The sequence below is a fragment of the Callionymus lyra genome, chromosome 19 (assembly GCF_982586985.1).
Source record: "Callionymus lyra chromosome 19, fCalLyr1.hap1.1, whole genome shotgun sequence".
Lineage (NCBI taxonomy): Eukaryota > Metazoa > Chordata > Actinopteri > Syngnathiformes > Callionymidae > Callionymus > Callionymus lyra.
The window spans coordinates 13435226-13447398 of NC_141836.1; the positions used below are offsets into that span (position 1 = coordinate 13435226).

Sequence of the window (12173 nt, forward strand, 5' to 3'; positions counted from 1 at the left end):
GGAATAAGGCGAGCAGTAATTGCTATGCTTCCCTCCGCTTCTTTGGCCACAGCGGAGATTATCAGACGCCATCCGCACCAACCATCCCACCCTCCATCCTTTGGGGCCAATTACCCAGAGCTGGTGTCACTAAGCAAGTCTGGGCACAGCTGCCGCTGCTAGACGGCTGGGGTTGTTGCTCCGATGCTGGCCGAGGCAGAGAAGTTATGGAGATAACATTTGAAATAAAGAATAAATGGCATTTATATTAAGGAAGAAAAGTGGAAATGATGCAGACAGAAGGCTAATTGGCATTAAAGTCGGCAGAGAACTGAGTAATAACGGCCCTTTAAACATCACACGTGCAAGTCCTTCAATTTCCTCCAAGACAATGTAAATCTCTGTAATTATCCTGCAGTCACCTGAGCAGAGGTGCAGGTGAATAAAACAAGAGGAGACAGATGCTGCATATTCACAGATAGAACCTCTTATTTAAGCAAGAGCCGTCTTATTTTAACGTCTATGACCTTTCACAGGCCAGTGGAAAGATTTTTAATGCATTATTCATCACTGATGAATATGTTATAACACTCAGGTTATTGTTCAAGATCAGTTTCATGGAGCGTGAGGTGTCTATTTACCACCAGCAAAGCTAAGAATAAGTGATGAGCTTTTGTCATCACATAAAAATATTGTTGCTGAGTCAACACCTTCTAAACTAGAAAATGAATCTGTTTCCCCTGTAAAATATATGTTGAGATAAGCCTGATTGCCTTGACAACACAAAATATATTTTGGTAATTCTTACATACAATCACAGTTACTCGACAGACTGTAATGCTATTTTAGGCTACACTTTGTTTTTCTCATATTAAATTATGACTCATTTTTAAGTTGGATATCTTCGAGCATTAACCAGCAGCAACAGTCTGTGTGTGAGCTGGTCAGTCTAAGGTGTTTGGCTTGTCTTGTCGTCGTGGATACTAATTCAGATAAGGACGTTTACATGGAAATCATCCACAACAGGTTCTAAGACGGGTTGAAAACCAACCGCTCTTTGTTCTCTTGTCACGTGAAATGCTGCAAGATCAAGACTTTCCCTTGCGTTGCTGCTGTGAGGACAAATACAAAGTCTTAATCTCAAACTGAGCTGTCGGCAGATTGTCTTGTTTCTGATGCACCTTCAGCATGTCAGCAGAAATGTTACTATTAAACAGTTTATTAAAGAGACAGACATGCATATGGACTTAAAAGTAACAAATCAGTGTTTTATTATGGTAAACATTATATACATTGCAATAGTTGTTTAATGATCATGTTTTGTTTCCAAAATTCCAGGCACTTGTTGTTTTTGACCATCTTTAGATTTAATTTAAGAATAACACTCATTTATACTCGCGTCGTCTCGAGAAAGCAGCTCTCTGTAGTTGGTTCTGCCGGTGCAGCAGTCGGTTGGTGTTGCTGTTGACTCACTTGTGTTCTCTCATGCATGACGGGACGACCAGATAGCCATCAGCAGCCAAATGAGTTGAGGTCAGTCTTCTGTGATTCACTGGAGCTCATTTGGTTTGCAAATGAAAATGCCAAACAAAGCTGTGAGACAATTTTCTTGCTTTGAAAGACTCGGGTGGTGTGTGATGAAAAGAAAAATGACGGGAAGTAGTATACATTTTTACTTTTTGTATATTTTAAAATAAAACGTTTATACGTTTTAAATGATGACTGCATAAATGAAGAAAATGCTTCCCTTAAAGTCTTTTCTGCCTCAAATATCTACCAAAGTATCGGATTTAACAAGCATTTAAATGAATTTAACTGAATAGTGAGTATTATCTTTAATTTTCCCTTTCAGGTCAGAATTTCAGAGATAAGGTATTTTAAATTGGCACTCAAGTTTCAGCTTTTAAATGGCTTTCTTTTTTTTTTTAATTATTCATTTGACATGCTATGGTAATGTATCTTATTTTACTTTATTCTGTTTTGTTTTATTAATCTCTATTTCATTCTTATTTCTTAATTTTTATATTCCGGTGTTAGGGTTAGTGTTTAAAATGCTGGAAAAAAAAGTTTACTGATCTTAGTTTCATTGCTTAATGGACTTAAATATCTAATATAAGGGCTTTGTTAGGATGATACATCTACCACATTGACACTAACCACTAATTCATTAATAAAAAAAAAGTATAACTTTTAGTTTCAACAACTGGAGTGTAAACGGTTCAGCTTCAGTTATTGGCCATTTAGACACTTGAATTGTGTCATTTGTAGTGACTCAATTGAACTTCAAAAGAAATGTTTCAGTTACCTGATGTTTCTCACCTTATTAAAAACACATTATCATTGATTTGATGTTGCACTTCATATGCATCGTCTCTTTAAATCAGGAAATGGGTAAAAGAAAACAACTTATAAATAAAGGTGTTGAAATAGTTAATCTACTGAAAATATAGGAAGATCTACCTATTATTGCCATTTTAAAGTCACCAGATGGTAAGAACGTGTATCCATCATCACATTTTTGTGGAATCTAGTGAGCAACTTGTCTACTGTCATCACTGAAATGGTGATGTTATAACACAGAGATTTAAACTTTTCTGGTACTTAAAGGTTTTTTTTCAAATATTAAGGCCCAAAATATAATGTAAGAGTTGTTTTAGAGCTCATAAATGGCCATTTATAAGTGTCCTAATTTAGTTTTCATCTAGTTTCGCTGTGGAAAAACTCAAATCACCAACACTTGATTCTCCATTATAAGTTGTGAGTGAGCAGTTCCTACGTGCCCCTCCTGAAACTGGATCCGGCGACGGCATTGTGCTCATTGTGGAGGGACTAATCCCGACAATTGCACTTGGAGACTGAAAGTAGCTGCCTTGCCCCTGTATCCATCCGAACCCCAGTCAGGCTTCAGACTAGGCCTCTGATCACCCTGAGGGGGGAAAAAAGAGCCCCTTTATGAATCCCCTTCACCCCCACCTCTGTGATCCAACTGTCGACAGGTTGTGCTCACCTGTCGCTGCCATTGTTGGTGTGTGGACTCAGGGTGAGGCTCGAGGCCAAAGGGCAGGTTATTAGGACTTAAGCTGCTGAGATAAAGTCTACTCGTGTACGACATTTATCAAATTTAGGTTCCGATTTTGAGGCTTCTCGGTCAGGATGGGTGTGACCGGCCGTTGGAGAAGGATGGTGGCGTGCTTGTTGTGTGTATTGTAACCGGGACAGAGGTCGTTCCCACAGAAGCTCAAGCTGACATCATAAAAAAAAAAACTCAACACAAAACAGGGTACCTGGGGGCTGACGTCGAGGGAGGGGGCACGCCAACCAGTTAAGCGAGAGTTGCCGCTCAAGCCTCGGATGTCATTGGTCAAGACACACCTGCAAGCGCCAGAGGCCAAGGAGATTGGCTGCGACCTGAAATTACACCTGTGGGGGGAAAGAGGAGGAGCGGGGTCAGGCTACATGTAAACCAACACGCCACAGATTCTGCCTCAGACTTCTCCAGGAGTTCAAGCGATAAGCGACACTGGGAGGAAACAAACGGGTCGGGCTGGTACCAGGGCTTCCGGCTGCATCTACCTGAAAGGGATGTTTTTCCTCCGCCTCCGCTCCGGAGATCAACTGTCTTTTACCGACGGCAGGAATGGCAGCGACGGCCCCGTGTACAATGATGCCTCTTGTGTTGCGTTTCTGGCTGGGCGACCACACCTGGAAAAAAAGACTCGGTGAAGAATTTTCTCTACTTTTTTAAAGAATTGACCTGTCGCTCCGTTTTAAAGTTTTAACTCCAGGAAATACAAGTCGTCTTGCAAAGCCCTGGGCAACCGTGCGGCCAAGTTGCTTAGCTAGTTTCGATGGGAAGCGAGAAAATAATGCGTATCAGATTCCAGCTCCATTTAAGCAGAAAGAAAGAAGAGGAAACAATGGAGCCAACGCTCATTCCTAAACTGGACAGACCAGTCGGGGCAGGTAGAGGCAAACTGCCAGACTTGTCAAAAGGGGAGATGAAGACGGCGGCTCTGAAATGAACATGGAGAGCTCCACGAAATGACGGTATGAATCGCTTTTGTGTCACCGTTGATGATTTCAGTTCCTACAACCTGTTGATTACTCGTAACTCTTCTAATGGGTGGTGGGTTGTTGATTCTCACATCATTTTTCTTGATTCAACTCTTTCTGTCTATACCCGACTGAGGTAAAATGTCTGCTCATCCCTCGCTCATCGCCTACTTTTCTAACCAGTCGTAACAAACAGCTGCTCGCCAAGAGCAACACACCAGCCTTGATAAGCCGTTTAAAAGTTTTTGTCAAGTTTTAACAAGTTTTTTTGTGAAACGACTGGCATTATTGTCGACGCATGTGAAGTTAAAATGGAGGGCAAATGTCGACCACTACTGTACAGCAGTGGCGGCAGCAGCGAGGTGGAGGATCGTGATTGGTGGAAAGACGAACGTTTGTTCATTTCTTTCATATAGTTGAATAGCAGCCGGTCACATGAGCCCCGGCGTGCAGCTGCAGGGCGGGAAGACTTCTGACAGAGCAGCAGATTTAACATGAAATGGTGGACATTTGCGTGTACACTCAACATTTGGCCAGAATTTATTAGTGCTTCAGATCCAATTGTTCCTTTTAGATTTATAACGTATAGCTTATGATACCCAGTGTTTAATCACCTTTATGATTTCTTTTCACATCATTTTCTTAATTTATAGTTTTTCTTTATTTTTTTTAATTTATTTATGTTATTTAATTTATTTATATTTAATTATTTTATTTTTGATTATTTGTATTTTTTCAATTTGAACTCTTAGTTAATTTAATTTTAATAATAAAATAATTCAATATTTGGTTTATTTAATTATTTTCTTTTAAATGTAAAAAAAATTATTAACATTTTTAAACATTAAAAAAAAAAATTTAAACATATTTATTATTTAAATATTAATTTATTTGAATTGGCTGATTCAAAGAAAAAAAGGAACTAGTATTTCCATATTGAAATGTGTTGTTTATTCAAACCGGCAGGTGTTTGAAGGAACAAATGCAGGAACAGAGTGCTAAAACAACTTTATGTAAATGAATGTGTTAACAAAGCACCAGGTAGCTTCAGTTGCACGCATGCAAAGCAGTTTGGGGCCTAAACAGCCGGCCGACCTGGCCGCTCAGGAAGGCGGTGCTGAGATAAGGTCCCGATTTAAATAAGGTTTTGGGTTTCCTTCCCATTGTTTGGCCACAAAGACGGCAACTATTGATTAAGGGCCAGGCCAGTTTACCATCGGCTCGTTCACTTCACAGCGGAGTCACATTCCAGCAAAGTTACCTGATCACGCCTCATGTCCTACAGGCCTGAGCAGCGTGGGCAGCATTAGCCTTCGCAACTCCCACCATCTAACAATGGCAAAGCTAGGGGGAGTTTTAGAACCTAGTTCCAGGTAGTCGGGGTTGGATTAGACACTTTGTCGAGCAGGTAAAATCGAACTTTCATAATCTGAAACTTTCCCCCCTCCCTCTTTCTCAGTCCTTTCTTCCTCAGAGACCTGCAGGTTTATAATGCTGATCATTAACTAAATGGTCTGGGAGAGCAGCTCTGCTTCACTTTGTCATTTCATGGCTTCTGACTGAGCACAGGAAGAGCAGCGAGCTGGAGCAGAACCTTCTTTACTTTTCTTAAGCCTGAAAACCTGCTCTGTACTTTGGCTCGGTGGCATTCTTTCCTTGGGGTACCTTTCTTGAAGGTAAGTGTACAGGTGTATCCTACATTCTTGCTCTACTCTTTGCTTCTGTCTTTGTTCTCCCTCCCCCATAGTGCGTTGCTCCACTAATGCAGAACTTGTAGGACAACGAAAACTCTAGATTAAAATTCACTAGTCGCGACGGTCTCGACCTGTTCAATTCTATATTATTTCGTTTAATTTTAAATAACCTGATCATAGATGGTTTTCACACCGTATACCTGTGAATGACCCTCATTATTCAGTGACCTTCCGCACACACCGGCGAGCCGAGCAGCATTCCATCAGCCTTTCATCACTCCGCAAACACAAAGACGACGGGCAGACAGTTCCACCAACGGAAAAACGGCAAAACCGCCTTTTTCCTTTAAACAAGCGGTTTAGGATCATTGTCTTTTGCTAACATCCCTGAGGCCGAAGTGCGCATCACTTGATGTTTTTTTTTTTTTTTAGAAGAACTAGATGTACACTAAATAACTGCCATGTATTTTAGCTGAAACTACACTCCCATCTTAGTAGTGCCCTTAGATTTGAACTAGTCAGAACGGGTTTGGGCAATCATTAACAACCAATGTGGCCCAGTCTTCTGTGACAGCCAGTTCTAGCTCAACACCCCGGGACTGCCTCCACACTTGGACTCCCCCCCCCCCCCTCGGCTTTTAAGTTCCCGCTTCGCCCCTAAAATATTTGGATGATTATCTCCATCTTACGAGGCAGCATTGGACTTCATCTCTCTCTCTAATACTGCCTGGTAATGATGATGATAGTCAACCGATGGCACCGTCTGCACCACCACCACCACTTTTTCAAACGTCATGCGAGACCATTGGCTCTCAGGATTCATCTTACCTGACAGTGCTGGATTGTACTGCTGTGTTCTAACACTGTCTGGTAACGATGTTTCCTGGGTGACCGAGATGCTTCAATGAGATCCAAGTCACTCCAATCTGATACCAGGAAAAGGTACTTTCTTGTCTTGATTTTGCCATTTTTAATTTCTTCTTTATTTAACAGTAGCTCCACCCAAGTTAAAGAATAGCACTCCATTTATGGTTCCACCGGTCATGCAGGGCTCCATTTCCTTGTCCTCGCTCATTGGTCCGTTACAACAGACGCACCGATAACTAACTAAACTTTCACCTGAATAAAAAAGATTCCACTTTTCCCCCCAAAACGATGCTGGGGAGAATGACGTGAAGGGTTAAAATTGTGGGACAGACGTCATAAACAAAAGGCAAACAGACGTGAAGCAACGGTGTTTGTAGAAGGAGGGAAAATTGGTTAGAATTGTGAGCCGCGCCTTTGTTTGCCCTCTCGGCTCTATTACTCAAAGCGGAAACATACATTCGCCTCTTTCGCGTTGTCGTCACTTGTTTGTGTTTTAATAGTCACGACATCGTACAGGGCGGTTTACAGAGCAAACTTTGCCTCTTGACTCAGGGTCATGACGTTTGCATGACGGTGCTGCTCTTCCCCTTTCTTCCTGCTCTCCTGCACATGGTGAAAGGTCAGAGGTCGTCTTTTTAGCCTGTTGATTGGCGTCTTACCAGACATGGTTAGATGTAATAACTGGTGTCTAATACTGTCTGGTAATGCCGTCCATTAAATGGCACCAACCTCCACTCTCTTCCTTCCTCACTTTCTCACTCTGGTGCATCTATGCCTGATCTCAGCCACATGGATCCAAACTATGATTCTTTCACTGGAAGTAGTTTTAATTTTTTCTTCCATGTGACTTTGGTCAAAGTTTCTACATTGAGCATCTGGCTTGTATAGCAGGAATGTTCTCTAATTTTGCTGTGAATTGTTTTTTATTCATGTATTTTGTAAACTCATTGTATAAATTGTAATGTTGTACAGAATTATCAATAAAGTGAAAAAAATTGTACGACTGTTTCAGTTTCTCATTTGTGTTTGTATCATCAACGGTTACAGGTACAGTATCATTACTATCACTTAGTTTTTAGTGTCATACCATTTTATGGCTCCATTGTTAATAAACAACCTTTGCCCTCCATTTGTAAAAATATTAACATATAAAAATATTTTCTTCTTGACGCCAGAATTTGCACAATTTATTTTTACACCAGTTCTACCTTAATCAATGTAATAAATACTTGTATCCTACTTTAACTTCTCATGCAATTTTTTTTTTTGAAGTCCAGTGCCAATCTCTTAAAGTAAGAAATAAAAAAAACAACTCTTAAGAAGGAAAGAAAGGCAACATACTAACAAAAAAAATCATGAAGACAAAGAATTAGTTTTTCAAAAAAGATGTAATCCCAGTCTTCAACAGTCTTTGATCTGGCTCCATGTATTCAGGAAACCGATTTTTAGGTCCACTGTTTCAACGTTTGAGTGCGGTGGCTTCCATCTTGGGGCTTAAATTTTCTTTGCTGCTGTAAGACCAGCCCCTAAGGTTCTTTTTTGTCGACGTGTCAGGTTCAAATCACAGTCGGCATTTATCAACAATACATGGGGGATCAATGGAATCTTTTCTTCGATCAAATCACTAATATATCCAACATGTAATGACCTCAGGGCATTCCCAAGACATATGAAAAGAAGTTGAAAACGAAGTTTCTGTGTTGACTTTGTTACATACTTTTGACATTCCTCAAGTCTGTTGTAATTCTTCAGTGACAGTTTACAGTACAGGGGAAGATGAAGAAAAATATCTTGAAACAGGTTAATTCTAGGTTCAGTGTTTCTCTCAGGCTTCTGTGTAGCAGCGAGAGCTCCTCCCCCAGCAGGACCGGTATGTTGAGTCCCAGTCAGGTGGGTATCAGGTTTCCACTGAACAGAGCCTCCATTTAAATGCATCATTTACCCATCAGCCCCCCCCCCCCCCCCCCCCCATCAGCTTAGCCCTCATTGTGTCCCGAACCAGAGCACAGAAGACTGGTTTGTTAGTTGCAGGTGTTTTGTACTGTAAAATATTTTCGCTTCGCCTGGTGGTTGTGTCGTCTGTGACTTAAAAATCTGTGGCTCAGTTGTCATCTTTATCTTTATCTCCAGATTTTATCAGCTCAGCATAGAAGACACATTTATGCGGTTAGCATGAACTCATTTTCAGGCTTCAGCGATCTACAACAAGTACATCATGTTCGAGAGGTTCACTCTTCTGTTCGCTCTGTTAACTCCCAAAACTATTTTAGCTCAGGATTTAACGAAGCATCCGCACAACTGTCGTTTTCTGCTTTTAAATTATAACTGAATGAAGCTCATTCAGTTAAACAGTTAGCGTAAAGCATGAAGGGGTTAAATATATAATTAAAAACATTTACATCGGTTTAGACACAAACCGAGGGTCGACTTGCTTTTAACCCTTTACAGTAAAGTTTTCGCAAAATTTAAAGATGGTCATTAAAATGATCTGCCTTCATGTAGATTATTTTTCAATTACATGTTTTATTATTTACACGTGATCTTTTTATGAATGTAATTATATGAAGGTCTTGGGATAGGCCTCAGTCCGCCAGAACCTCAATAAGGAAATAAGTGCAGGAACAAAATTAGTACAAAATGAGAAAAAAATGATGACTTATTTAATTAATTTTTTTAACCACGATTCATACCAATAGTATTATTGATATAATTGTTACATGAACATAGAGTAGTAGTAGTTATCATTTACAGGTATCTGCATCAATATACAGTACGCTTAAAAAATATATTGGCTGATACCCTTTTACAGTAGTACCTCAAATACATTAATTAATATCCACCCTAAACTCTCAAACCCAAATATGTCACTCATCATGGCAGCCCCGATGGTAATAATGGATCATTTCCCACCTCAGTGACGTCACAGCTCCGGCTCACATTCCTCGCCGCCTGCAGAAGATTCCTGCGCTGGTCTGAGCATGCTCTCTTCCATGATTCTTGCTCCCAATCCTGGAGTCTCCGTCCACAGTTCGCTGTTGCGACGGCTGAGAAGTCTGTTCACCGTCAGACTTTGTCTTTGCATGAAATGATGGATGATTAGGAGTCAAAACATGAAATAATATTGAAGGTATTCCAAGATATTCATGTTCACAGTAATAGGAGATTCTAATAAATTCCCCCCCTCGAGTCTTTTTAATTTGAATTATTGTGGCAGACGAACACGTGTATACTAGTCATTCACATTCTGTATTCAAGATTCAACCTTTAGTTTCACCTTTTGTTTTCAACAATTCTTATTCAGTAAAGTTTGTGTAAAATAGAATAGATGGTATCAGTCTTTTGGTCCTCCGAGCTATAGTTGCAATGAAATCCTGATGATGACTGAGGACGAGAGGATACAGTCGACTCAAGCAGCTTTTAAAGCTGATGTTTGGACATGTTTTTGTTTCAAAACAAATGAAAGCAGTTACGACTTAAATTCTGCAACACCAGAGTCAAGTATTCGGACAATACTACAAATATATTGTTGTTCCTACAGCATCACAATATTCTATTCTATAGACTCTTTATGGTATTCGCAGCGTGAGACTCTACACCCATTATTTTTCATACATTATAACTTAATGTTATTATTTCGCCCCCAACTTGATATTGCTACAGTTTCCCCACACAAACATATTTTGGCTGCTGTCTCCAAAAATGTAAAACTCTCATTTCAAACGGGAAACTTAATTATTTTCCTTCTAAATCTGGGTTGTTAATCTTTTGGGAAATTAGGTCATTTAAGTTTAGTAACCTTAAAAAAATGTCAATAGATACTAACTCTGTTGCTGACGGTAGGGATTTGCATATTCACACATTCTCATGTCATTAGCTGAAATGTGATCTCGGGTTGATCCGTTCTTACATTTGTCATCAGAGCGAGGGAGAGGAAACGGACCCTGGGAACGCCAGGTCGCCCCCACCTCTGCACTTGCTGTGTAACCCTGTAAGGAAGTCATGAATAGTGGGCGACAGAGAGAGGACCCTATTGAGTTGATTCTCTCTTTACATGGTAACTTAACCCCCCCGCCTCCCCTTCTTCCACCGAACCACCCTAACTAGAAGTAACTCCCAGAATTTTGGGGGACCAAAGGTGGTGCCGTAGGGGTCCTGTGACATGGGAAGACACCCTGTTTAACAAATGTATTCTTTAAATATAATTTTCTTGGAACCCTTAAAAGGAGAAGCCGTTTGTGGGTGAAGTGGGTTCAGGGCGTCCTGGTTACAAAAGTCAATCCCGCCATGATCCAGTTTGACAGAGAGTCGAGCGGAGCCAGCAGAAGACACGCCTTGATAAAGAGCTGCCATCTGATAGACGGGCTGTGTAAAGTGTCGCGTAGGTGGACAAAGAGAACAGGCTTGTTTTACAACCCCGTCGGCCTCGTGCTCCGCCATCTGCCAAGTGTGTAAACTGTAAAACTCCTGCTATGAGTTTTGATCCCTCGTAGGCTGCTGGGTTTAATATATTTAAAAGAATAGCTAAATTTCTAAAATAAACTTGGATTTTAGTTAATTAACTTAAAAATCATCAGAACTGTTGCTACTGTTTACTTGTTGTACGTCAGCCAACTGTATGTGTAGAACTATTCCATCTATTTTTCCACGGAGCTTTTTGTCATCGTCACATCAGAGAATTGTCAAAAAACCTGAAGCAGACGTCACTCGCAGCGGTACACCGAGTAATTACACAGTTGCGTAGCTGTTGGCTCCAGGATCTGTGTCGGTTATCTGGCAGTTGGGAGGAGATTTTGTGTAATTACCAGCCGCGGCAGGTCCTGGGTGTTTCCCCCCTCAGTCCATTCACTCCGAGTGCTTAGTGGATTGAGAGAGCAGACAAATGTTATGTTGCTCAACTGCATACCTGCCGCGGGATTTGGCTCCAGACAGTTAGATATTGCTTAAAGGTTAACACATGGTAACACATTTTTATTTTATGTCAGTAGTTCAGCGTTCATTTGATATTATTGTCTTGTTATCGGCGAATTTCAAAGGAATGATGCTTTGCGGCCTGTTGCTCGGTGAACTGGTGTCTTTTCCAGGGTGTCCCCTGCCTTTCACAGTAGAGAATAAAGGGGTTACGTTAGTTTATATGCTGATTATGACCTTAGTTAGCCAGTCTAACTAGTAGCAGTTACCATGTGACTAAGTGAAAGTTTCACAGATATGTATTCAAGGTTCAAGCGCAGGAGCAGGTGTTAAAACTCAGATTAAAAAAAAAAAAAAATGCAAGTCATCTTGTTATTTAGTAGTAGTCGCAATGTTGCAGTGCATTATGGGACCTGCTCTATTTTTCATTTAAATAGTTTGCATAAAGTGTGTAATAGTCAGCGTTTCTCTGCCGCTTAAATATCCTTGAGTATAGCGCCACCTCTGGTCATATGATATATGGCACTTTTAATCACAGCCAATGAGAGAAACGCTTCAGATCCCAAATACATGTTAAACATACTTTCCACTTTCTGAGTACATCTAGTTCGTAAGGCCTAGTGTTGAATTATTGAGATTATTAACCACTATTTTGTATCTCTATTACTACCA

The 12173-nt window shown here is 40.5% G+C and overlaps 1 long non-coding RNA gene across 1 annotated transcript; it reads right to left on the reverse strand.

The window, feature by feature from the left end:
* Positions 1-1289: 1289 nt before the first annotated feature.
* On the reverse strand, positions 1290-4761 carry LOC148059594 (uncharacterized). The gene is made up of 3 exons (XR_015709393.1): positions 3553-4761; positions 2987-3399; positions 1290-2905 (listed from the first exon to the last, which is right to left on the reverse strand). It is a non-coding gene; the product is annotated as an uncharacterized LOC148059594 (long non-coding RNA).
* Positions 4762-12173: the final 7412 nt, after the last annotated feature.